At 50.1% G+C, this 26,175-nt stretch overlaps 1 protein-coding gene across 1 annotated transcript in view; it reads left to right on the forward strand.

The window, feature by feature from the left end:
• The first annotated feature begins 12,046 nt into the window (after positions 1 to 12,046).
• LOC146838973 (uncharacterized) overlaps positions 12,047 to 26,175 on the forward strand; it is a 63,705-nt gene continuing 49,576 nt past the window's right edge. The window contains exon 1 of the mRNA XM_085603025.1: positions 12,047 to 12,214. The gene's annotated coding sequence lies outside the window, so the exon portion shown is untranslated. The remainder of the gene's footprint in view (positions 12,215 to 26,175) is intronic.

The following is a 26,175-nucleotide window of genomic DNA, read 5'->3' on the forward strand; positions in this document are numbered from 1 at the left end:
TAGTACTATCCTGCCACCTCAACACTATTGCTGGTACGGAGTCCTATCGATTAGATATCGTTGACCAAGGTATGTCATCGTTGAGGCCAAGTCTATCCAATGAAAGGCGATGTACCCAGCGTTGTTCTAGCCTGAACAAGGAATGTTGAGACATTCCGGGCTGGCTTTCAAGGACAATCCAATGTAGATCTGTCGGGCTATGTTTACATGCAAGATAATGACTGTAAAGTTTCGTGTTAGATTTGCCACATCTAATGTTGCTTTTATGTTCGGTGATACGTGTTTTCACTGCTCGTGTCGTCATCCCTATATAATAGAGATCGCATGGGCAAATTAGTAGATAAATACAGTTAGTGGAATTACAATTTGTATGTCTTTTCAGGACCCATTCGAAAGTGGCAGTGAGGCGAATAGATTTTGCCACAATAGTTTGTCCACAGCAAGAGCACCCTCCGCAGGTATAGTGACCCTGTACAGGGGGAAGATTCCAGAGGGTGTTATGTGCTGAAGTTGTTTGTTTCTTTGGTCTCGTGTGTATCAAGGTGTCTTTCAGATTGTTAGTCCTTTTAAAAGCGAAACGTGGTGGGGGAATCATAAGTGTACCTGCGGATAGTATTCCCCAATGTTTCTTTATCACTTTTTTAAGATTGTTGGACTCTGGTGTAAAGGATGTTACACAAGTAATGATTTCTCTGGTGTCTTTTGTTCTCACTTCCAAAAGGGCCTCGCGATTGTTATTTCTGGCCCTCTTCATTGAGTTGTGAATTACTCGGGGAGGATAGCCTCTTTGTATCAAATTCCCTGAGAGGATGTTGGCCTCAATTTTGTAGTCTGTGACAGAGCTACAATTTCTCCTGAGTCGAAGGAATTGGCCAAAAGGCAAGTTATCGCGTAGGGCCTTACGGTGGTGACTGTTGTAGAGAAGTAAACTGTTCTTGTCAGTGGGTTTTCTGTAGAGAGTAGTACTCAACCCTGTGGGTGTCAGTCTGATGTTTAAATCTAGGAAAGGGATATCAGAGATATGACTTGTGAATTTCAAAAACTGATTTTTAGTGTTGATCCATTCACAGAATTCGTTGCAGGTTGTTAAATCCCCTTTCCATAAGATCATGACATCATCGATGTATCTTTTCCACAGGGTTAAGTTCGGCCCGAAGGGGTTGTCCACGTTCATTATCACTGCCTCTTCAAAAGCTGCCATATACAGGCAGGCCACACTGGGAGCGAAGGTACTCCCCATCGAAGTACCTTGGGACTGATGGTAAAGGTTGTCTTTAAATGCAAAATAGTTCTCAGTGAGAGCTAATGTTGCCAGATCCATGATGAAAGACAATCGGTTGTCTCTGGTATTGGGTCCCTCCTGGAACCTTTATCTAAATTCTGTGATTACTTCCTACAACCCCTAGTGAAAGAGACACCATCCTACGTCAGGGATACAACTGACATTTTGAACATGATTGAGGGGATACAGAATACCGAAAATGTTGACCTACTAGTGACCCTTGACGTAGAGGCCCTCTACACCAATATTCCGCAACAAGCTACTCTGACGGTGATAGAGGCTGCCCTACAGAAAAGGGAATGGACATCTCCCACTCCCATAACATTCATCATGGATCTGGCAACATTAGCTCTCACTGAGAACTATTTTGCATTTAAAGACAACCTTTACCATCAGTCCCAAGGTACTTCGATGGGGAGTACCTTCGCTCCCAGTGTGGCCTGCCTGTATATGGCAGCTTTTGAAGAGGCAGTGATAATGAACGTGGACAACCCCTTCGGGCCGAACTTAACCCTGTGGAAAAGATACATCGATGATGTCATGATCTTATGGAAAGGGGATTTAACAACCTGCAACGAATTCTGTGAATGGATCAACACTAAAAATCAGTTTTTGAAATTTACAAGTCATATCTCTGACTCTGATATCCCTTTCCTAGATTTAAACATCAGACTGACACCCACAGGGTTGAGTACTACTCTCTACAGAAAACCCACTGACAAGAACAGTTTACTTCTCTACAACAGTCACCACCCTAAGGCCCTACGCGATAACTTGCCTTTTGGCCAATTCCTTCGACTCAGGAGAAATTGTAGCTCTGTCACAGACTACAAAATTGAGGCCAACATCCTCTCAGGGAATTTGATACAAAGAGGCTATCCTCCCCGAGTAATTCACAACTCAATGAAGAGGGCCAGAAATAACAATCGCGAGGCCCTTTTGGAAGTGAGAACAAAAGACACCAGAGAAATCATTACTTGTGTAACATCCTTTACACCAGAGTCCAACAATCTTAAAAAAGTGATAAAGAAACATTGGGGAATACTATCCGCAGGTACACTTATGATTCCCCCACCACGTTTCGCTTTTAAAAGGACTAACAATCTGAAAGACACCTTGATACACACGAGACCAAAGAAACAAACAACTTCAGCACATAACACCCTCTGGAATCTTCCCCCCTGTACAGGGTCACTATACCTGCGGAGGGTGCTCTTGCTGTGGACAAACTATTGTGGCAAAATCTATTCGCCTCACTGACACTTTCGAATGGGTCCTGAAAAGACATACAAATTGTAATTCCACTAACTGTATTTATCTACTAATTTGCCCATGCGATCTCTATTATATAGGGATGACGACACGAGCAGTGAAAACACGTATCACCGAACATAAAAGCAACATTAGATGTGGCAAATCTAACACGAAACTTTACAGTCATTATCTTGCATGTAAACATAGCCCGACAGATCTACATTGGATTGTCCTTGAAAGCCAGCCCGGAATGTCTCAACATTCCTTGTTCAGGCTAGAACAACGCTGGGTACATCGCCTTTCATTGGATAGACTTGGCCTCAACGATGAAATACCTTGGTCAACGATATCTAATCGATAGGACTCCGTACCAGCAATAGTGTTGAGGTGGCAGGATAGTACTAGTACCACCTTATGATCTTACTGATACTTGGTCCTTAATGTTGACCTACATTTGCACCACCGCACCATGAGCCTGTGATTCAGCTACCATAGCATAGACGGATGTTTGCATCACTGGCTTTGGCACTGCTCCTTACACTAATAGAGCCAAAATCCCGTCTATCAGCCTGCTTTGCCTCATTGATACACACCACTCCATCATGGCCCCCGGTTTGGGTTACCTAACTAACCAGATCGGGGAAGAACCACCGACAATAGACATTACATATGGGGTGCTTATCTGGGTGAAATTTATTACTACAGCATACTTCCGTGGCTGGCCTCTCTCGATACTATTACGCTCCATGGGGTAATTACCTATTCCCTTCTGCGGAGTATGTAAAACACCTTTTGACGACTACAACATGGCGCCCATAATGAACGCCTTTTCAAACCCGGCATGACATACACTCTTTTAGTGTTTGTTGCTAGAGACGTGCCATCGTCACACATTACCAACCGCTAGCCAATCAGAAAATACACCTAGCTAGTGATTGGCGCGATGGATGTGACATCACGACACGTGACCTGCTCCTAACCAATCCTTGTTTGAATAAAATACAGCGTCACCGACCCATTTCCCAGCTTCCGGGTTCGGCGACGCGGGCAGGTTTACTCACCTCCAGGGGAATTTTGCCAAGTAAGTACACCCTGGGTTTCTTGAGGATTTATTCGGACGTGTGTTTCCAAACATTAGATACCCGTTGGGGCACTCTAGACACCTTTAGGATAACCGCACTTTTTATCGGGTCTCTGTCCATCCCCGGGACACATTTGGATTGCTGCAATGTAACGCCTTTGAGCTGCTCTTTCTCATAGGACTCTGTACTGGTCATTATCAGGATCATTACGGGTCTATGAATGTGACTTCTCCACATCTTGGGCGCGATTCCTTCAACACGCACATTTGCACTGTGACATCACGCTAAGGATTGCAAGGACTAATTCGGGCACACACTGAGTCAGAAACTGCTGCTTGTACTCACATTCATTTTTGTGTTCTATAATTGATCATAGGCCTTTTTATGATCCAATCGGGACATGCACACCTTTGTCTCGTCTTCGGTTAGCTGCACCTGGTTAACCACGTTTTAGATCATAGTATTATAGCACACGAGAGGTGTCACACGCTTAAGCAATATGTTTATGAGACACCAGAGATGGAGATCTCTCCCATGTGACCTTGCTAACTTCATATTTGCCTATGCCTCTACCTCTTCTCTCTACAACATCATTATACCATAGGGAACGAATGTGTTTCTCCCCCTGTTGACGCGCCATGCACCTGATGATGAGCTTTTTATAAAAAGAAATGGTGAGTCTACACTTAACCATGATTTGTTTTCTACAATTGAAATAATGGTTGTGTTTCTAACCAGAGCCTTGCTATGCTTCCTGTTTTAACCGTTTTACCTTGTTCTGATAAATCATATATTGGTCGATTGGTCAATAACCAGTTAGTAGTCCAGTATAATTTCAGTCTGGATTATATCAAATGGATCACTGCTTTACTGAACTAGTGGTGATTGTCTAATTCTTTTAAATGTTTTACAGATGCCAAGGGTGGCTGTTGGTTTATATTTTTTTCCAATTTTTCCTTTTTTTTAGGTGACCCCTTTTACAAACAATACATAAGGTAGGGGCACCCATTAAGGGTTGACTAACATTTTCACCCTTGTTTTCACACCACACTGTAGATAGTTTTTGAGCACACTTCACTTTAGTATTATAGGTCCTGACGAAGCGCCATGAGATCCCTATGACTGACTGGGCGCGAAACATGTTGACCAGAAGAGTAGAGCGTAGCTAGCCACTCCTCCTTTGTGAGCAAATATAGCTTTGACGCCACTCACCCCCTTTTAACTAGGTGGTTGACTGAGCCAATAAAATTACATGTCAGATTAACCAACCTTTTTAATTCACTTACATCTACACTCCCGGGCCCTCACACGCATGCACCATACGGCAGGGAACAAAAGATCTCCCAAAAAGAGCCCCTGTTTGGGTGCCCGTCGGGTATTGCACCGCCGACCCGACGAGGAGCAAAACCCAGATGATGAAGCATGACACCTAGCTTGCTGGGTGTGTGAGGGTTTCAGTTCCACCCTTAAGGGATTCCCTTCCCTTGTGCACTTACATTCACTAGGTGAAAGTCCGGGTTCGGAAAACTTTATTCCCCTTCGACTTTCCACCCTGTAGGAACTACACATTTCTCGTTGATATCGCTACTTAGGGCCTATGTGTAGGACCTCTATAAAAATAGCCCACCTTTTACTCTCCTTCTCTTTGTCAAACAACACTAGTTATAGTGGCCACCTTGTGCCAGTCCAATTAGACTCTTAAAGAAAGCTATCCTAGTGGTAGCTGTGGAGAGTAGCCTTCAGGCTAAGTCTCAGAGGAATGTAAAGCAGCTTGTTCAACCTTATAATCTCTTGAATTACCAAATGAAAGGACACCACACAGGTATACATATCAAATATATATGTATTTATTTCTAGACACACTCTACTAATCTCTTTATGAGATTAGAAGTCAGGAACACATTCAAATATCAATGTTTCACAATAAGTTAAGCACAAATATGGCTGGGGCCCTAGGGGCGTACCAGACCATATACTAAAAAAGAGGTTCAGGAAATTCGACTTGCAAGGGGACAAGGCCTAGGGCCTGTAGAATCGCTGGGGCTTCACTAATCCACCCAAGGCAGGTAAGTAAAAGACCCACGGGAGACGCGTGCAGTGTGAGAACACAACCGCGGGTTCCCTATTGATTTCAATGGAGCAAGTCGCGGTTGGATTTTTAAAGTTTTAGGGTACTTCGAGGAAGTCTACAAGCAAGCCACTTACAAGGTAAGTAATTCGAGGGCCAACACACACTGTAGCACCGGAGTGCATGTGTTACCTCACCCAGGGAAGCCGGGTGCATAGGTGTCTTCTAGTGTAGGGTCGCGTCATTGTTTTCTATGGAAGCCGATGAAGATTTGCTGCTTACAAAGACTGGAGAAGTGTCCGGTGGAATCCAAGGCTGGATTCAAGATGAAGATGACCTGAAAGCAGAAGGGACAGTGCTCACAGTCACTTGCCAGTGAGCCGGGCCAGGAAGATGGATGCCCACGGTAGTCGGGTGATTTCAGGTGATCAAGGGTGTTTTGACTCTTCAGCCATGAGGTCCAGGAAGCATCGAAAATGACCAGGAGCTGTATTTGGACTGTCCCACAATGTCTGCAGCTTACTAAGGTGTTGGCAACCGGATTAGAGCCAACAAGCCTTGGCAACAGCAAGTCTCATGGAAAGTGAAGAAAGTATGCAGTGCAGGCCAGCAAGGTCTGAGAGACTCATCCAGCAAGGGTAAGTGAGGGCAGGCCTTGAGCAATGAGAGGAGCCCTTTGGTTTGGTAAGAAAGACTTCGGGAGACCCACAAGCCAACGGGCAAGGGATTGCAATGACGCCTCGTGAGGAATTGCTTTACAGGAGCCCACGGTCACTCGGGACAAGCTAGGCCTCTGATTTTCAAAGGAAATCCTGCTGGAGGCTTGGGTCACAAATGTTCCAATGCACAAGTTCGTAGAACGTCGTGAAGGGGTTGCACTTGACAATAGTGCACGGTATGCGGGTATTGCTGTTCCTCATCACTCTTGGGATCCACTCGCCTCAGCTTTGCTGGGGACTCACAATGGCCGTCGAGAAGTCAGGAAATCTACTTCCGGGGCTGCAGGGACTTCGGACTCCAGCAGGAGCGGGAAAGTTTGCGACTGCTGATTCAAGTTTTTGGTGCCTGCCAAGCAGGGGAGTCACTCCTTGACTCCAAGGGAGATTCTTCCGTCTTCCAAAGGTAGTGGAACGTCGAAGGGCCGGGATTCTTCTTGTAGAGTGTCGTCCAGGGATATCTGATTTGCAATGGCAAGGTTTCCCTATCTTATACTAAAGGTAGGGGAGGGACTAGCTCTAGGACCACTCCTCTGGGAGGGTTAGGGTAGGGGGTGGTTACACCCCTTTCCTTTTGTCCAGTTTCACGCCAGAGCAGGGGCAGGTAGCCCCTGAACCGGTTTGAGCTGGCATATGCACAGAGGAGCCTACTGCTCCCCCAGTGCAGGACTTCAAAGCACTCTAGGAGTGCACCCACCCAGCCCCAATACACTAAATCCTGTCTGGAAGGTGGTGACACCTCCCTGTGACAGGATGCCTATTTTTGGGCCTCCTCCACTGTGAGTTTCAGTCAGCAGCAGGAGGGCAGCCCAGTGTCTGTGCTGGTGGCATCCATTTTGTGATGCCAGGGCTCTTTCATATTTCTACCGTGTTTCCACAGTGGGTACATGTTGTCCCCTCTAGAAGGGTGGGATCATACTCCCTCACCAGTTACTGGTGTGGGGGTATGATTTCAAGTTGTTTGACACCAAACACAACATGTTTTGATGCAGTCATTCCAAAGTTAGCATTTACCGGGTGGTTATAATGCACTTAAGAGTATATGGTTTAACCTCATCCACAAACAGCCACAGAGAATAGACTCTGCCAGCTACAGAGGAGTCCTGCTCATGCAGAGGCACCCCCTCACATTGTAACCCAAGCACCCTGCCCTCAGGATTGATAGGGCCTGCCTTAGGGGTGACTGATAGGTTTATATGTGTGTGTATGGTGAGATATAGGGAACCTATACCTCAGTGAGGAGTGCTAACACTACCTCACCCAGGCTGCAGTAGCAGGCCTGTGGTGTCCGATTGAGTCTGCTTCCCAGGGGTGGCATAATACATACTTCAGCCCCTGGTAGGCCTGTGAAGTACCAATGCCCTTTGTACCTAAGGTACCATATACTAGGGGCTCATAAAGTACCACAGTATCCAATCGCTAGTGCATCTAATATGCACTCCAAGTTGTTTAGAGAGAATAGAGAGACTGTGGCCCTGATTAGCAGGGACCCAGCCAGACTATAGCCAGAAACCAGTGTTAACATCAGAAAAAAAGTGGGGGCAACATAAGTGCAGATCCTACTCTCCTACACCCCCCTTATGATCTTGGGGCAGCTCATGCATAGCCTGCAACCCATGCTGGGTGCCCCCCTTTTGATCTTGAGACAGCTCATGCATAGCCTGCCACACATGCTGGGTGCACCCCCTTATGATCTTGACACAGCTCATGCACAGCCTGCGACACATGCTGGGTGCCCCCCTTATGATCCTGAGACAGCTCATGCACAGCCTGCGACACATGCTGGGTGCTCCCCCTTATGATCTTGAGACAGCTCATGCACAGCCTGCGACACATGCTGGGTGCCCCCCCTTATGATCTTGAGACAGCTCATGCATAGCCTGCGACACATGCTGGGTGCCCCCCCTTATAATCTTGAGACAGCTCATGCATAGCCTGCAACCCATGCTGGGTGTCCCCCTTTTGATCTTGAGACAGCTCATGCATAGCCTGCGACACATGCTGGGTACCCCCCCTTATGATCTTGAGACAGCTCATGCATAGCCTGCGACACATGCTGGGTGCAACCCCTTATGATCTTGACACAGCTCATGCACAGCCTGTGACGCATGCTGGGTGCCCCTGAGACAGCTCATGCACAGCCTGCGACACATGCTGGGTGCTCCCCCTTATGATCTTGAGACAGCTCATGCACAGCCTGCGACACATGCTGGGTGCTCCCCCCTCATGATCTTGAGACAGCTCATGCACAGCCTGCGGCACATGCTGGGTGCCCCCCTTATGATCTTGAGACTACTCATGCACAACCTGCGACACATGCTGGGTGCCCCCCTTATGATCTTGAAACAGCTCATGCACAGCCTGCGACACATGCTGGGTGCTCCCCCTTATGATCTTGAGACAGCTCATGCACAGCCTGCGACCCATGCTGGGTGCCCCCTTATGATCTTGAGACAGCTCATGCACAGCCTGCGACACATGCTGGGTGCCCCCCCTTATGAACCTGAGACAGCTAATGCACAGCCTGCGACACATGCTGGGTCACCCCCGTATGATGTTAAGACAGCTCATGCCCAGCCTGCGACACATGCTGGGTGCCCCCCCTTATGATCTTGAGACAGCTCATGCAGATCCTGAGACACATGCTGGGTGCCCCCCCTTATGATCTTGAGACAGCTCATGCAGAGCCTGAGACACATGCTGGGTGCCCCCTCTTATGATCTTGAGACAGCCCATGCAAAGCCTGCGACACATGCTGGTTGTTCCCCCTTATGATCTTGAGACTGCTCATGCAGAGCCTGCGACACATGCCGGTTGCTCCCCCTTATGATGGTGAGACAGCTCATGCAGAGCCTGAGACACATGCTGGGTGCCCCCGCTTATGATCTTGAGACAGCCCATGCAAAGCCTGCGACACATGCTGGGTGCCCCCCCTTATGATCTTGAGACAGCTCATGCACAGCCTGCGACACATGCTGGGTGCTCCCCCTTATGATCTTGAGACTGCTCATGCAGAGCCTGCGACACATGCTGGGTGCTCCCCCTTATGATCTTGATACTGTCCCATGGTTGCATTATATCCTGATGTGGAAAGGATGCAAGGACACTATGGGCCCGATTCTGATGCGGTTTGGAAAGCTTCCCGACCAAATGGGTTTGGGAATGGTTTCCAACCAAATCGGATCGGGAGAGTCCAACTGACCGTGTATGATGCATCCGGATGCTTCCAGATATGATTTGGTTGGACTCCCATTGACTTCAATGGGAACCTATGCTACTAACCGCATCGTAATCGGGCCCTCAGTTCGAAAGACACGTTCCTGATCCGATTTGGACGGAGCAAACGTCGTTAGGAGCCCTTCCTAACCACATCAGAATCAGGCCCTAAGGTGGGATTGTACGTTACAGCTGCGAACAACCCTTTTTTCGAGCACCACTGCCCACAATCTATGCTGTTTGTTGGAGCAGAGGCTGGGCCTCTCACTCTCTGAGCAGGACGGGCACGACCTTTGGAAAGACCATGGCAGTTTCCTCCAGGAGGTCAGGTTGAAATTCAGTTATTTCAAGGTCCTACACCACTGGCACTGGACGCCGGAGTGGATCTATAAAGCACATATGGCAGACGATTCCAAGTGCTGGAGGTGCTGACGGTGTGGCGCACTCGCCTGTGAGATTTTGCATTTCCTGCGGACTGTACAGTACTTTGTGCTACTGGGGCTCCGTTTGGGATACCTTGATGACCAACCTAGGGGGGGCATCGCAATACATGGCCCGTCTGACCTTGCTTCACAAAATGTCAATATTCTAGGATTTAACACACCATGGTAAGAGTTAGCTGGCTATGGCCTTCGTAGTGGGAGTTGGCTTTTTGGGGGGCAACCATGCGGCCTGGCACCCTGACTTTTCTCTCCTGTTCCCAAGTCCCTTCCCCTCGTGTTCACCGTCGTCCTCCTTCCCTGATCATCTGCGGGATCTTCTGAAACACATCACCTCTATCTGGATGGGTTATTTAATTTTTTGTTTTTCCTGTTATCAAAGTCCTCTCACAAGTTCTAGTTTACACAGTATCTTGGACTCTGCTGAACCGATAAACTTCCATCCCTGTTATAGGCTCATTGTATATGAAAAATCAATAAAGAAATAAGGTATTTAAAAAAGACACAGGAAGTGGTGTCACTTAACATTTGACTTTGAAGATACCAAAGGAAGAGACATTACTGAATGTATAGACATGGTCAGAACACATGTAAAGTGATAATATTAACAACCAAGTCTCACTAAAATAGACATTCAATTTAACATTCTGCTAAACTGTGTGCAGTACCCATGGTGAAATATGAGAAACGTTTTGCCACCAAAATGTGGGGCAGAGGGTCTGCTCTGTGCCGAATAGTCATGTGTGAAGTTCTAGTTAATCCCCATATTTTGGAAGAATGGGCCAGGTTTGAGTGAGACTTCAGACCGACCTCCAAATGTGTTAGTGTCACTCGTGATGAGTGAGGTTTGAGGGCTCTGATGTATGCACGTCTGTAATAAGGTCGCTGTCGAGGCACTGAAGGCTGCTTGCATGACAATGCTACAAAGAGTTGACGCACTCACTAATCAGTGGTGTATTGACGACGAGCGTACTATGATATAGTGGCCTATGTGAAGGAGTAGAATATTTTAGAGTAGTGTAATGCCCCTCCCCTGTCCTTCAGATCAGTAACACCCACTCATTTTTATGATACAATGCAAACTGTGTGAGAAATTTCTGGTTCATACTTGATATCTCTACCTTAGGATTTAATTGTTTCAATGATAAATTGCTGTGTTTTTTGTCAGTGAATCTTTGTTGAGAGAGGGAGGAGGTTACTGTAAACAAAACAACAAAGCCTGGAAGAGGCCGCTATCTTGATAATTTAGGAGATAGTTGTGCTCTGAAATCAGAAACTCAAAACCTAATTAGGGCCTAAATTTCAGTCTTGTTCGAGGTTTTAAAACCGTATCAGATATGGGGAATAAGCCACAAACACAGGAAAATTGGAAATAAGCGGTTCCTTTAATTGTCGCTTTGACACATGATCTATGCCTCATTCTATTTGATCTGGTGTTTAAAACTCCATGGTATTTTTCCTCTGTTTACTTTCCTAAGTACCACGCTATGAATTTGTAAAACCTGCAAATAAATTATTAAAAAAAATAAAAAATAAGCTGTCCAGTTTACTTGCAAAACTGACCCATATTCGCATATATTCATTGAAATACAGACTGTCACTTCCAGTTGTCACCTTTCTGTAAATACGCTTAAGTCCTTTACATCAGTGTTTGGAAGATGCTCATCGGAAGTAAAGCTATAAATACTTTTTTACAGCAGCAACCAAGTGTGAGGGCCTGTACTTCAACTGTTTGATCCTTAAAATCATTCACGTCTGTGACATCTGAAATCCCAGGTCTTTACAGGTATAAAGGCTTGTTTGTGTGAAATGTTTTTACTCCCGGAGCCTGCAGGCGGCGGTTCCATCAGCGGCCACCAGAGGGCGCACCTCGCCTGCTAATGAAATCCAATGAGTTGCACATTGCATTAAAGGGAGAAGGGTTTCCTCTTCCAGGTCAGGAGCGGCAGAGACAGCACCAGCAGAAGTGGCCGACATCACTTCCGGCCTCTTCTTGTGCTGCATAGGAGGAAGGAGCCCTGTCTGGAGAGTTATCTTCATCTTCAGACCCTCACAGACCCCCCCTCCGCCCCCTCAGATCTAAGATCTGCCCCTGCCCCCCGCTCCCGCCCCAGGGGGAGGAGAGAGCCTACATGTCTGCACAGGATTCTGCTCAGGTAGGAGATTGTCAGCACCTTCTGCTGTGTTTGTAGAAATAGACTGAATAATCCTAAAGGGAAGCTCTGCCAGAAGCCGGACTGAGCTGGGCTCTTCTATCCGGGGGCCTCTGGGGGGCTTTCCTTCCACCCTTGGGGGTGTTAGTGGGCATCATTGGGTGTTAAAGAGGGGATCTGTGCACTGCATTGCATGTTACTGCACTGTGATGAATGCGCACACTGCATCTTACTGCGCTGTGAGAGGAGTGTGCGCTGCACCTCACTGCACTGTGAGCAGTCTATGCACAGTGCACTTCACCTTACTGCAATATAAGGGATCAGTGCAGCTAGCACAGCAGCTTACTGCCCTGAGAAATCTGTGTACACTTCACTTCATCCTACTGCACTGTGAGGAATATGTGCACACTGCCCTTCATCTTACTGCCCTGAGGAATCGGTGTACACTGCACTTCATCTTACTGCACTGTGAGGAATATATGCACACTGCACTTCATCTTACTGCACTGTGAGGCATCTGTGTACACTTCACTTCATCTTACTGCATTGTGAGGAATATTTGCACACAGCACTGCATCTTATTGCACTCTGAGTAATCTGTTCTACTGCATTGCATCGTACTGCACTGTGAGAAATCGTGACCCTCTGTCGGGCAGCAGCTCAGTGCTGTATTTAACGAGTGGAGGAGATGAGACCCCTGATGTACACACACTCACAGTGCATCAAGAGGCAGAGAACCAGGTCAGCAGAGCTGCTGTAGAGCCAGAGAAACCAGGTCAGCAGAGCTGCTTTAGAGGAAGAGAACCACCAGGTCAGCAGAGCTGCTTTAGAGCCATAGAACCAGGTCAGCAGAGCTGCTTTAGAGGGAGAGAACCAGGTCAGCAGAGCTGCTCTAGAGCCTAAGAACAATGTTATCACAGCTGCTCCAGAGCCAGAGAACCAGGTCAGCAGAGCTGCTTTAGAGCCAGCGAACCAGGTCAGCAGAGCTGCTGTAGGGCCAGAGAAACCAGGTGTGAGAAGTTGGCCTGATGTATGATGTCACTAGTTATAGTGTACACCTTATATCAGTCCAAATACCCTTATGGTGATTGGTTGTAAAGTCAACCTTATAGACCAGCTATCCTAGTGGTAGCATGGACAAGAGCAGTCTTAGGCTAAACTCTGAATGGCATGTGAAGCCAGCTGTGATACCATATATAATCCCTTGAATACCAAATGAAAGGACACCACAACAGATATATATATAAAATAAAGTGTATTTATTCTAAGCAAACCCTCAGCACGATTTATGAGATTAGAGGTAAGTACAACACAGTCTTATTTATGCATACATTAAGTCACACAGGTAAGTAATACAGTTAGGCCCTAGGGGCCACGCAAACCATATACTAAATAAGTGGTATAAGGACCACTGTCACGGAAATAGGATAGGCCTAGGCCTAGGGAATCGCTGGGGCTACACTATACTACCAAAGGTTAGGAAGTGGGAGGCCCACGGGATTCGTATGCAGAGTGGAAACACTCACGCGTAATGCGTAAAAGTCACTAGCAATAGTACAGTTTAGAAATAGATAGATTTAGGACACTTCCGGAGTAGCTAGGAAGTTGAGACTTGAAACTTAGACACTAGGATAGTCACTATCCTGATGAGCACCGGAGTACCCAAGTTACCTAGCCCACAGGCTGCGGGTGCATAGGGGTGAAGTTGCGTCGGGTTTCGTCGTCGACTCCTATGGATGCCTGAAGAAAGATGCTGACAGGCAGTCAGTGAAGAGTGTCCGGTGGATCCCAAGGCTGGGATCAAGAAGAGAGGAGACCTGCAAGCAGAGGGGACAGAGTCAAGGTCACTAGCCAGTGACCACGTGGAACCAGGAAGGAACCAGACGATGTCGTGAAGATTTGCAGGTGAAGGTGAAGCTTGTCGCTGCAGCCAGGAGGACCAGGAAGCGTCGAGGACGACCAGGACCAGGAGGCGAGCTGTCCCACGAAGGCTCTTGCTGTCGGCGGCTTCGAAGTTGGACTAGGACTCACCAAGCCTTGGCAAGCGGAACCCACGCAGAATGAAGGACTTGCTTCTGGTGCAGACCAGGAAGGTCTGGGGTGCTTCTCTTTTTCAAAGAAGCAGGAGCCAGTCTGGAGGAGCCAAACCAGCGGTGAAGATTACAGGTTGCGTCGTCACAAAGGCCACTAGCCAGCGGGCAAGCAACCGGACAGACGCGGCAAGCAGGAAAATGCTGAAGGGCCCCACGCAGGACTCGTTGAGTGTGGGGGGCTGATCTTCGGTGCAGATGGTGCTTGGGGTTGGGGCTTCTCAGTCCCCGGTGCACAACTTCGAGGGTGCCTCAGAAGCTGCGCTTGAAGATACTAGCCACTTTTCCCAGGTAGCCGGTCCCACGTCGCTCGTCGCCTCCACGGATCTCAGCTCTGCTGTGGATGTGGATCAGGGTCGGAGAAGTCTGGAAGTCAAGGCTCTGGTCGGGCTCTGCAGTCGGTTCCTCGTAGAACGTGGGCAAAGCAAAGGGTAGTCTCTTGATGGTGCCTGTTTGCACAGGGTAGCCACTCCTTGGCCACAAGGGAGATTCTTCAGTCTTCTTCTTTCGTCGAATGTCGAAGGTCCAGAGTTTCTGTTCAAGATTGCAGGTTCAGGATAATCTAAAGTCTTGAGGCCCAACTCCCACTCTTATACTAATCTGGGGGGCTGGGATACCTGCTAGGTCACGCCTTATGGGTGGGACCTGGGAGGGGGTGGTTACACCCACTTCCCTTTGTCCAGTTTCGCGCCAGAGCTGGGGCTGGAGTGCCCCAGCACCGGTTTGAACTGGACTATGCAAGGAACACCTTGTGTGCCCCAGGCATGTCTCATTCCTTTCAGCCCACCCTGCCCCAATACACTAAAGGCTGTCTGGGGAGGTGCTAGCACCTCCCCAAGCAGGAAACCTATTGTCCAGGCCTCCCTGGCTGGGATCACTCCCAGCTGCAGGAGGTCAGACTTGTGTTGTGGCAGCAGCATCCATTTTGTGATGCTGAGGCTTTGGTCAGAGGCTAACAGTGAAGTATGATTTTAACATGTCTTTCCCTCTAGAAGGGGGGAATAATATCCTCATGTCCAGAAATGGTATGGGGGTATTATTCCACAGTGTTAGACACCTTACACGACATGTTTCGATAAAGCCAAACCATAGGTACCATAACCGTCTAAGATTATAAGGCACTTTAAGAGTATATGGTAGGCTATATCATAGAACAGCTATAAGGACTTGGTTCCGAAAGCTGCAGACAGGCTCAGCTCATGCTAGAGCACCATCTCACATGTTACCAAGCACTCTGCCTCCAGGATTGTTAAGGCCTGCCATAGGAGTGACTGATAGGTACACATGTGTCTATATGTAAGTTAGGTATAGGAATACTACACCTAAGCAAGGGGTGATTACACGACCTTGCCCCAGCTGAGTGATCAGCCAGTTGTGTCAAAATGGAAGGCCAGACCAGGGGTGGCATAATACATGCTGCAGCCCCTGGGAGGCCTAGGGTACACCTATGCCCTGGGTACCTAGGGTACACTGTACAGGGTCCAATAAGGTGATCCTTACCAATTGGTTATGTACCTAGGGTACATGGAGTCCATTTTAAAGAGAGAGAAACCATGGCTGTTGTAGAGCCAGAGAACCAGGTCAGTAGTTCTGCTCTAGAGCCTAAGAACCAGGTCAGCAGAGCTGCTCAAGAGCCAGAGAACCAGGTCAGCACAGCTGCTTTAGAGCCAGAGAACGAGGTCAGCAGAGCTCTGTAGAGCCAGAGACGCCAGGTCAGCAGAGCTGCTTTAGAGGGAGAGAACCAGGTCAGCAGATCTGCTCTAGAGCCTAACAACCAGGTCAGCACACCTGCTGTAGAGCCAGAGAACCAGGTCAGCAGAGCTGCTTTAGAGCCAGAGAACCAGGTCAGCAGAGCTTCTCTAGAGCCTAAGATCTAGAGCCAGAGAACCAGGTCAGCAGAGCTGCTCTAGAGCCAGAGAACCAGGTCAGCAGAGCTTCTTTAGAGCCAAAGAACCAGGTCAGCAGAGCTGGTTTAGAGCCAGAGAACCAGGTCAGTAGATCTGCTCTAGAGCCTGAGAACCAGGTCAGCAGAGCTGCTCTAGAGCCAGAGAACGAGGCCGGCAGAGCTGCTGTAGAGCCAGAGAAACCAGGTCAGTAGAGCTGCATTAGAGGGAGAGAACCAGGTCAGCAGAGCTGCTTTAGAGACAGAGAACTAAGTCAGCAGAGCTGCTTTAGAGCCAGTGAACCAGGTCAGTAGAGCTGCTCTAGAGCCTAAGAACCAGGTCAGCAGAGCTGCTCTAGAGCCATAGAACCAGGTCAGCAGAGCTGCTTTAGAGCGATAGAACCACGTCAGCAGAGCTGCTGTAGAGCCAGAGAAACCAGGCCAGCAGAGCTGCTGTAGAGGCAGAGAAACCAGGTCAGCAGAGCTGCGTTAGACCCAGAGAACCAGGTCAGCAGAGCCATTGCAGAGCCAGAGAACCAGGGTAGCAGAGCTGCTCTAGAGCCTAAGAACCAGGTCAGCAGAGCTGCTCTAGAGCCAGAGAACCAGGTCAGCAGAGCTGCTTTAGAGCCAGAGAACCAGGTCAGCAGAGCTTCTCTAGAGCCTAAGATCTAGAGCCAGAGAACCAGGTCAGCAGAGCTGCTCTAGAGCCAGAGAACCAGGTCAGCAGAGCTTCTTTAGAGCCAAAGAACCAGGTCAGCAGAGCTGGTTTAGAGCCAGAGAACCAGGTCAGTAGATCTGCTCTAGAGCCTGAGAACCAGGTCAGCAGAGCTGCTCTAGAGCCAGAGAACGAGGCCGGCAGAGCTGCTGTAGAGCCAGAGAAACCAGGTCAGTAGAGCTGCATTAGAGGGAGAGAACCAGGTCAGCAGAGCTGCTTTAGAGACAGAGAACTAAGTCAGCAGAGCTGCTTTAGAGACAGAGAACCAGGTCAACAGAGTTGCTATAGAGCTGGAGAACCAGGTCAGCAGAGCTGCTCTAGAGGCAGAGAACCAGGTCAGCAGAGCTGCTTTAGAGCCAGTGAACCAGGTCAGTAGAGCTGCTCTAGAGCCTAAGAACCAGGTCAGCAGAGCTGCTCTAGAGCCATAGAACCAGGTCAGCAGAGCTGCTTTAGAGCGATAGAACCACGTCAGCAGAGCTGCTGTAGAGCCAGAGAAACCAGGCCAGCAGAGCTGCTGTAGAGGCAGAGAAACCAGGTCAGCAGAGCTGCGTTAGACCCAGAGAACCAGGTCAGCAGAGCCATTGCAGAGCCAGAGAACCAGGGTAGCAGAGCTGCTCTAGAGCCTAAGAACCAGGTCAGCAGAGCTGCTCTAGAGCCAGAGAACCAGGTCAGCAGAGCTGCTTTAGAGCCAGAGAACCAGGTCAGCAGAGCTTCTCTAGAGCCTAAGATCTAGAGCCAGAGAACCAGGTCAGCAGAGCTGCTCTAGAGCCAGAGAACCAGGTCAGCAGAGCTTCTTTAGAGCCAAAGAACCAGGTCAGCAGAGCTGGTTTAGAGCCAGAGAACCAGGTCAGTAGATCTGCTCTAGAGCCTGAGAACCAGGTCAGCAGAGCTGCTCTAGAGCCAGAGAACAAGGCCGGCAGAGCTGCTGTAGAGCCAGAGAAACCAGGTCAGCAGAGCTGCATTAGAGGGAGAGAACCAGGTCAGCAGAGCTGCTTTAGAGACAGAGAACTAAGTCAGCAGAGCTGCTTTAGAGACAGAGAACCAGGTCAACAGAGTTGCTATAGAGCTGTAGAACCAGGTCAGCAGAGCTGCTCTAGAGGCAGAGAACCAGGTCAGCAGAGCTGCTTTAGAGCCAGTGAACCAGGTCAGTAGAGCTGCTCTAGAGCCTAAGAACCAGGTCAGCAGAGCTGCTCTAGAGCCATAGAACCAGGTCAGCAGAGCTGCTTTAGAGCGATAGAACCACGTCAGCAGAGCTGCTGTAGAGCCAGAGAAACCAGGCCAGCAGAGCTGCTGTAGAGGCAGAGAAACCAGGTCAGCAGAGCTGCGTTAGACCCAGAGAACCAGGTCAGCAGAGCCATTGCAGAGCCAGAGAACCAGGGTAGCAGAGCTGCTCTAGAGCCTAAGAACCAGGTCAGCAGAGCTGCTCTAGAGCCAGAGAACCAGGTCTGCAGAGCTGCATTAGAGGGAGAGAACCAGGTCAGAAGAGCTGCTTTAGATCCAGAGGACCAGGCCAGCAGAGCTGCTTTAGAGCCAGAGAACCAGGTCAGCAGAGCTGCTCTAGAGCCTAAGAACCAGGTCAGCAGAGCTGCTCTAGAGCCAGAGAACCAGGTCAACCGAGCTGCTGTAGAGCCAGAGAAACCACGTCAGCAGAGCTGCTTTAGAGCCAGAGAACCAGGTCAGCAGAGCTGCTGTAGAGCCTAAGAACCAGGTCAGCAGAGCTGCTCTAGAGCCAGAGAACCAGGTCAGCAGAGCTGCTGTAGAGCCAGAGAAACCAGGTCAGCAGAGTTGCTTTAGAGGGAGAGAACCAGGTCAGCAGAGCTGCTCTAGAGCCTAAGAACTAGGTCAGCACAGGTGCTCTAGAGCCAGAGAACCAGGTCAGCAGAGCTGCTTTAGAGCCAGAGAACCAGGCAAGCACTGCTGCTTTAGAGCCAGAGAACCAGGTCAGCAGAGCTGCTTTAGAGCCAGAGAACCAGGTCAGCAGAGCTGCTGTAGAGCCAGAGAAACCAGGTCAACAGAGCTGCTTTAGAGGGAGAGAACCAGGTCAGCAGAGCTGCTCTAGAGCCTAAGAACCAGGTCAGCACAGCTGCTCTAGAGTCAGAGAACCAGGTCAGCAGAGCTGCTTTAGAGCCAGAGAACCAGGCCAGCAGAGCTGCTTTAGAGCCAGAGAACCAACCAGGTCAGCAGAGCTGCTCTAGAGCCTGAGAACCAGGTCAGGAGTGCTGCTCTAGAGGCAGAGAACCAGGTCAGCAGAGCTGCTTTAGGGCCAGAGAAACCAGGTCAGCAGAGCTGCATTAGAGCCAGAGAACCAGGTCAGCAGAGCCATTGCAGAGCCAGAGAACCAGGGCAGCAGAGCTGCTCTCGAGCCTAAGAACCAGGTCAGCAGAGCTGCTCTAGAGCCAGAGAACCAGGTCAGCAAAGCTGCTTTAGAGGGAGAGAACCAGGTCAGAAGAGCTGCTTTAGAGCCAGAGAACCAGGTCCGCAGAGCTGCTCTAGAGCCTACGAACAAGGTCAGCAGAGCTGCAGTAGAGCCAGAGAACCAGGTCAGCAGAGCTGCTCTAGAGCCTACGAACAAGGTCAGCAGAGCTGCACTAGAGCGAGAGAACCAGGTCAGCCGAGCTGCTGTAGAGCCAGAGAAACCAGGTCAGCAGAGCTGCTTTAGAGCCAGAGAACCAGGTCAGCAGAGCTGCTCTAGAGCCTAAGAACCAGGTCAGCAGAGTTGCTGTAGAGCCTAAGAACCAGGTCAGCAGAGCTGCTCTAGAGCCTAAGAACCAGGTCAGCACAGGTGCTCTAGAGCCAGAGAACCAGGTCAGCAGAGCTGCTTTAGAGCCAGAGAACTAGGCCAGCACAGCTGCTTTAGAGCCAGAGAACCAGGTCAGCAGAGCTACTTTAAAGCCAGAGAACCAGGTCAGCAGAGCTGCTTTAGAGCCAGAGAACTAGGTCAGCAGAGCTGCTTTAGAGCCAGAGAACCAACCAGGTCAGCAGAGCTGCTCTAGAGCCTGAGAACCAGGTCAGGAGAGCTGCTCTAGAGGCGGAGAACCAGGGCAGCAGAGCTGCTCTACAACCAAAGAACCGGGTCAGCAGAGCGGATTTAGAGCCATAGAACCAGGTCAGCAGAGCTGCTTTAGATCCAGAGAACTAGGTCAGGAGAGCTGCTTTAGATCCAGAGAACCAGGTCAGCAGAGCTGCTTCAGAGCCATAGCACAGGTCAGCATAGCAGCTTTAGAGCTTGAGAACCAGGTCAGCAGAGCTGTTGTAGAGCCAGAGAACCGGGTCAGTAGAGCTGCTCTAGAGCCTAAGAATCAGGTCAGCAGAGCTGCTCTAGAGCCTACGAACAAGGTCAGCAGAGCTGCACTAGAGCCAGAGAACCAGGTCAGCAGAGCTGCTCTAGAGCCTACGAACAAGGTCAGCAGAGCTGCACTAGAGCCAGAGAACCAGGTCAGCCGAGCTGCTGTAGAGCCAGAGAAACCAGGTCAGCAGAGCTGCTTTAGAGCCAGAGAACCAGGTCAGCAGAGCTGCTGTAGAGCCTAAGAACCAGGTCAGCAGAGCTGCTGTAGAGCCTAAGAACCAGGTCAGCAGAGCTGCTCTAGAGCCAGAGAAACCAGGTCAGCAGAGCTGCTTTAGAGGGAGAGAACCAGGTCAGCAGAGCTGCTCTAGAGCCTAAGAACCAGGTCAGCACAGGTGCTCTAGAGCCAGAGAACCAGGTCAGCAGAGCTGCTTTAGAGCCAGAGAACTAGGCCAGCACAGCTGCTTTAGAGCCAGAGAACCAGGTCAGCAGAGCTACTTTAGAGCCAGAGAACCAGGTCAGCAGAGCTGCTTTAGAGCCAGAGAACTAGGTCAGCAGAGCTGCTTTAGAGCCAGAGAACCAACCAGGTCAGCAGAGCTGCTCTAGAGCCTGAGAACCAGGTCAGGAGAGCTGCTCTAGAGGCGGAGAACCAGGGCAGCAGAGCTGCTCTACAACCAAAGAACCGGGTCAGCAGAGTGGATTTAGAGCCATAGAACCAGGTCAGCAGAGCTGCTTTAGATCCAGAGAACTAGGTCAGGAGAGCTGCTTTAGATCCAGAGAACCAGGTCAGCAGAGCTGCTTCAGAGCCATAGCACAGGTCAGCATAGCAGCTTTAGAGCTTGAGAACCAGGTCAGCAGAGCTGTTGTAGAGCCAGAGAACCGGGTCAGTAGAGCTGCTCTAGAGCCTAAGAATCAGTTCAGCAGAGCTGCTCTAGAGCCAGAGAACCAGGTCAGCAGAGCTGCTCTAGAGCCAGAGAACCAGGTCAGCAGAGCTCCTTTAGAGGCAGAGAACCAGGTCAGCAGAGCTGCTTTAGAGCCAGAGAACCAGGGCAGCAGAGCTTATTTAGAGTCATAGAAGCAGGTCAGCGGAGCTGATTTAGAGCCAGAGATCCAGGTCAGCAGATATGCTCTAGAGCCAGAGAACCAGGTCAGCAGAGCTGCATTAGACGGAGAGAGCCAGGTCAGAAGAGCTGCTTTAGATCCAGAGGACCAGGCCAGCAGAGTTGCTCTAGAGCCTAAGAACCAGGTCAGCAGAGCTGCTCTAGAGCCAGAGAACCAGGTCAACCGAGCTGCTGTAGAGCCAGAGAAACCACGTCAGCAGAGCTGCTTTAGAGCCTAAGAACCAGGTCAGCAGAGCTGCTCTAGAGCCAGAGAACCAGGTCAGCAGAGCTGCTGTAGAGCCAGAGAAACCAGGTCAGCAGAGCTGCTTTAGAGGGGGAGAACCAGGTCAGCAGAGCTGCTCTAGAGCCTAAGAACTAAGTCATCACAGGTGCTCTAGAGCCAGAGAACCAGGTCAGCAGAGCTGCTTTAGAGCCAGAGAACCAGGCAAGCACTGCTGCTTTAGAGCCAGAGAACCAGGTCAGCAGAGCTGCTTTAGAGCCAGAGAACCAGGTCAGCAGAGCTGCTGTAGAGCCAGAGAAACCAGGTCAGCAGAGCTGCTTTAGAGGGAGAGAAGCAGGTCAGCAGAGCTGCTCTAGAGCCTAAGAACCAGGTCAGCACAGCTGCTCTAGAGTCAGAGAACCAGGTCAGCAGAGCTGCTTTAGAGCCAGAGAACCAGGCCAGCAGAGCTGCTTTAGAGCCAGAGAACCAACCAGGTCAGCAGAGCTGCTCTAGAGCCTGAGAACCAGGTCAGGAGTGCTGCTCTAGAGGCAGAGAACCAGGTCAGCAAAGCTGCTTTAGAGGGAGAGAACCAGGTCAGAAGAGCTGTTTTAGATCCAGAGGACCAGGTCAGCAGAGCTGCTTTAGAGCCAGAGAACCAGGTCAGCAGAGCTGCTCTAGAGCCTAAGAACAAGGTCAGCAGAGCTGCTCTAGAGCCAGAGAACCAGGTCAGCCGAGCTGCTGTAGAGCCAGAGAAACCAGGTCAGCAGAGCTGCGTTAGAACCAGAGAACCAGGTCAGCAGAGCCATTGCAGAGCCAGAGAACCAGGGCAGCAGAGCTGCTCTCGAGCCTAAGAACCAGGTCAGCAGAGCTGCTCTAGAGCCAGAGAACCAGGTCAGCAAAGCTGCTTTAGAGGGAGAGAACCAGGTCAGAAGAGCTGCTTTAGATCCAGAGGACCAGGTCAGCAGAGCTGCTTTAGAGCCAGAGAACCAGGTCAGCAGAGCTGCTCTAGAGCCTGAAAACCAGGTCAGCAGAGCTGCTCTAGAGGCAGAGAACCAGGTCAGCAGAGCTGCTTTAGAGCCAGTAAACCAGGGCAGCAGAGCTGCTCTAGAACGAGAGGACCAGGTCAGCAGAGCTACTTTAGAGCCAGAGAACCAGGTCAGCAGAGCTGCTTTAGAGCCAGAGAACTAGGTCAGCAGAGCTGCTTTAGAGCCAGAGAACCAACCAGGTCAGCAGAGCTGCTCTAGAGCCTGAGAACCAGGTCAGGAGAGCTGCTCTAGAGGCAGAGAACCAAGTCAGCAGAGCTGCTTTAGAGCCAGAGAACCAGGGCAGCAGAGCTGCTCTACAACCAAAGAACCGGGTCAGCAGAGCGGATTTAGAGCCATAGAACCAGGTCAGCAGAGCTTCTTTAGATCCAGAGAACTAGGTCAGGAGAGCTGCTTTAGATCCAGAGAACCAGGTCAGCAGAGCTGCTTCAGAGCCATAGCACAGGTCAGCAGACCAGCTTTAGAGCTTGAGAACCAGGTCAGCAGAGCTGTTGTAGAGCCAGAGAACCGGGTCAGTAGAGCTGCTCTAGAGCCTAAGAATCAGGTCAGCAGAGCTGCTCTAGAGCCAGAGAACCAGGTCAGCCGAGCTGCTGTAGAGCCAGAGAAACCAGGTCAGCAGAGCTGCTTTAGAGCCAGAGAACCAGGTCAGCAGAGCTGCTGTAGAGCCTAAGAACCAGGTCAGCAGAGCTGCTGTAGAGCCTAAGAACCAGATCAGCAGAGCTGCTCTAGAGCCAGAGAAACCAGGTCAGCAGAGCTGCTTTAGAGGGAGAGAACCAGGTCAGCAGAGCTGCTCTAGAGCCTAAGAACCAGGTCAGCACAGGTGCTCTAGAGCCAGAGAACCAGGTCAGCAAAGCTGCTTTAGAGCCAGAGAACTAGGCCAGCACAGCTGCTTTAGAGCCAGAGAACCAGGTCAGCAGAGCTACTTTAGAGCCAGAGAACCAGGTCAGCAGAGCTGCTTTAGAGCCAGAGAACTAGGTCAGCAGAGCTGCTTTAGAGCCAGAGAACCAACCAGGTCAGCAGAGCTGCTCTAGAGCCTGAGAACCAGGTCAGGAGAGCTGCTCTAGAGGCAGAGAACCAAGTCAGCAGAGCTGCTTTAGAGCCAGAGAACCAGGGCAGCAGAGCTGCTCTACAACCAAAGAACCGGGTCAGCAGAGCGGATTTAGAGCCATAGAACCAGGTCAGCAGAGCTTCTTTAGATCCAGAGAACTAGGTCAGGAGAGCTGCTTTAGATCCAGAGAACCAGGTCAGCAGAGCTGCTTCAGAGCCATAGCACAGGTCAGCAGACCAGCTTTAGAGCTTGAGAACCAGGTCAGCAGAGCTGTTGTAGAGCCAGAGAACCGGGTCAGTAGAGCTGCTCTAGAGCCTAAGAATCAGGTCAGCAGAGCTGCTCTAGAGCCAGAGAACCAGGTCAGCAGAGCTGCTCTAGAGCCAGAGAACCAGGTCAGCAGAGCTGCTTTAGAGCCAGAGAACCAGGTCAGCAGAGCTGCTGTAGAGCCAGAGAAACCAGGTCAGCAGAGCTGCTTTAGAGGGAGAGAACCAGGTCATCAGAGCTGCTCTAGAGCCTAAGAACCAGGTTAGCACAGCTGCTCTAGAGCCAGAGAACCAGGTCAGCAGAGCTGCTCTAGTGCCAGAGAACCAGGTCAGCAGAGCTCCTTTAGAGGCAGAGAACCAGGTCAGCAGAGCTGCTTTAGAGCCAGAGAACCAGGGCAGCAGAGCTTATTTAGCGTCATAGAAGCAGGTCAGCGGAGCTGATTTAGAGCCAGTGATCCAGGTCAGCAGATCTGCTCTAGAGCCAGAGAACCAGGTCAGCAGAGCTGCTCTAGAGCCAGAGAACCAGGTCAGCAGAGCTGCTGTAGAGCCAGAGAACTAGGTCAACAGAGCTGCTTTAGAGCCAGAGAACCAGGTCAACAGAGCTGCTCTAGAGCCTGAAAACCAGGTCAGCAGAGCTGCTCTAGAGGCAGAGAACCAGGTCAGCAGAGCTGCTTTAGAGCCAGTAAACCAGGGCAGCAGAGCTGCTCTAGAACGAGAGGACCAGGTCAGCAGAGCTGATTTAGAGCCCTAGAAGCAGGTCAGCAGATCTGCTTTAGAGCCAGAGAACCAGGTCAGCAGAGCTGCTTTAGAGCCATAGCACAGGTCAGCAGAGCTACTTTAGAGCTAGAGAACCAGGTCAGCAGAGCCGTTGTAGAGCCAGAGAACCAGGTCAATAGAGCTGCTCTAGAGCCTAATAACCAGGTCAGCAGAGCTGCTCCAGAGCCATTGAACCAGGTCAGCAGAGCTGCTTTAGAGCCATAAAACTAGGTCAGGAGAGCTGCTGTAGAGCTAGAGAAACCAGGTCAGCAGAGCTGCGTTAAAACCAGAGAACCAGGTCAGCAGATCCGCTGCAGAGCCAGAGAATCAGGTCATCAGAGCTGCTCTAGAGCCAGAGAACAAAGTTGTATGAGAGTAGGATCTGCACTTATGTTGCCCCCACTTTTTCCTGATGTTAACACTGGTTTCTGGCTATAGTCTGGCTGGGTCCCTGCTAATCAGGGCCCCAGTCTCTCTTTTCTCTCTAAACAACTTGGAGTGCATATTAGATGCACTAGTGATTGGATACTGTGGTACCTTATGAGCCCCTAGTATATGGTACCTTAGGTATAAAGGGCATAGGTACTTCACAGGCCTACCAGGGGTTGAAGCATGTATTATGCCACCCCTGGGAAGCAGATTACATCTGACACCACAGGCCTGCTACTGCAGCCTGGGTGAGGTAGTGTTAGCACTCCTCACTGAGATATAGGTTCCCTATATCTCACCTTACACACACATATAAACCTATCAGTCACCCCTAAGGCAGGCCCTATCAGTCCTGAGGGCAGGGTGCTTGGTTTACATGTGAGGGGGTGCCTCTGCCTGAGCAGGACCCCTCTGCAGCCCTCAGAGTCTATTCTCTGTGTATGTTTTTGGATGCGGTTAAACTATATACTCTTAAGTGCATTATAACCTCGCGGTAAATGCTAACTCTGGGATGGCTGCATCAAAACATGTCGTGTTTGGTGTCAAACAACTTGGAATCATACCCCCACACCATTAACTGGTGTGGGGGGTATGATCCCACCCTTCTAGAGGGGTAGACATGTACCCACTGTGGAAACACTGTAGATTCCTGAAGAGCCCTGGCATCACAAATTGGATGCCACCAGCACAGACACTGGGCTGCCCTACTGCTGCTGACCGAAACTTGCAGTGGAGGAGGCCCAATAATAGGCATCCTGTCACAGGGAGGTGTAACTACCTTCCAGACAGGATTTAGTGTATTGGGGCTGGGTGGGTGCACTCCTATAGTGCTTTGAAGTCCTGCACTGGGGGAGCAGTAGGCTCCTCTGTGCATATGCCAGCTCAAGCCGGTTCAGGGGCTACCTGCCCCTGCACTGGCGCGAAACTGGACAAAGGGAAGTGGGTGTAGCCACCCACTCCCCTGACCCTCCCATAGGAGAGGTCATAGAGCTAGTCCCTCCCTTCCTTCTAGTATAAGTTAGGGAACCCTTGCCATTGCAAACTAGATGAGAGAACAGATCCTGAGACTGTACTATCCTCAGGTGTCTTGCAGCACACATGGCCTTCAGGTCAAATAAATTCATGTCCTTATACT

This window comes from Triturus cristatus, chromosome 4_2 (genome assembly GCF_964204655.1).
Source record: "Triturus cristatus chromosome 4_2, aTriCri1.1, whole genome shotgun sequence".
In the NCBI taxonomy this organism is placed as follows: Eukaryota; Metazoa; Chordata; class Amphibia; order Caudata; family Salamandridae; genus Triturus; species Triturus cristatus.